This window comes from Schistocerca cancellata, chromosome 9 (assembly GCF_023864275.1).
Source record: "Schistocerca cancellata isolate TAMUIC-IGC-003103 chromosome 9, iqSchCanc2.1, whole genome shotgun sequence".
Taxonomy (NCBI): domain Eukaryota; kingdom Metazoa; phylum Arthropoda; class Insecta; order Orthoptera; family Acrididae; genus Schistocerca; species Schistocerca cancellata.
The window spans coordinates 500891832-500893189 of NC_064634.1; positions in this window are offsets into that span (position 1 = coordinate 500891832).

Here is a 1358-nt window from a genome sequence, read left to right on the forward strand (position 1 = left end):
TGGGAGGGGTTGTGTGTGTGGGGGGGGGGGGGGGGAGGGGTGGAAAAGGAGAGAAGCAGAGGAGGGGGAAAAAGAATAGTGGGTGCATTGGATGAATAGAAGGCTGTGTAGTGATGAAGTGGGAGCAGAGAAGAGGATAGGTAAGTGAAAGACACGGACTAGTGAAGGCTGAGCCCAAGGGAGGTATGGGAATATAGGATTATTGCAGGAAGAGTTCTCATATGTGCAGTTCAATAAAGCTGGTGTTGATAGAAAGTATCCAGATGGCAAAGGCTGTGAAGCAGTCATTGAAATGAAACATATTGTTTTGGGCAGCATGTTCAGCAACTGAGTGATCCGGCTGTCTCTTGGCCATAGTTTGTCAATGGCCATTCATTTGGATAGACATCGTGTTGGTTACCATGCCCACATAGAAAGCAACATCGTGGTTTCAGCTTGGTTTGCAGATCACATGACTGCTTTCATAGGTAGCCCTGCCTTGATGGAGTAGGAGATGTCTGTGACTGGACACGAGTAGGTGGCAGTGGGAGGACGTATGGGACAGGTACTACATCTACATCTATTGGAAGGATATGAGGCATGGGGTTGGGAGTGTGAATGGAGTGGTGTACATTTGTTGGGTGGCAGAACATCATTGTGGGATGGGTGGGTAGGATATTCCTCATTTCAGGGCATTGTAAGAGGTAATCGAAATCCTGGTGGAGAATGTGATTCAGTTGTTCCAGTCCTGGGTGGTACTGTCATGATGGAAATGCTCCTTTGCAGCTGGAATATAGATATGTGGGAGGCAATAGGTGACTGGAGAGACATGGCACTGGAGATTTGTTTGTGTACAAAGTTTTGAGGATAACTTCAGTCTGCGAATGCTTCAGTGAGGGAGGCCCTTGGTATATTTGAAGAGGGAGCGTTCATCACTACAGATGTGGTGGCCACAGATGGCTGGGCTGTATGTAAGGGACTCCTTGGTATGGAATGGGTAACAGCAGGAAAAAATGGAGGTATAATAAGTGGTTGGTAGGTTTGATATGGACAAAGGTCAGAGGTACTGATGTAGCCAGCCTTGAGGTCGAAGTCAACATCAAGGAAGCGGGTGTGTTGGGTTGAGGAGGACTACGTAAAGCAAATGGGGGTGAAGGTGTGGAGGAATATGGACAGTGTGTCCTCATCATCACCCTCAGTCCAGATTATGAAGACATCATGAATGAATTTTAACCTGGTCACAGGTCTGGGATTTTGGGCATTTAGGAAAGGTACCTCTAAATGGCATATGAATAGGTTGGCATAGGATGGTGCCATGCAGGAACCCATTGATGTACCACAGATTTGTTCGTAGGTGATGTCTTCAGAGGCAAAGTAAT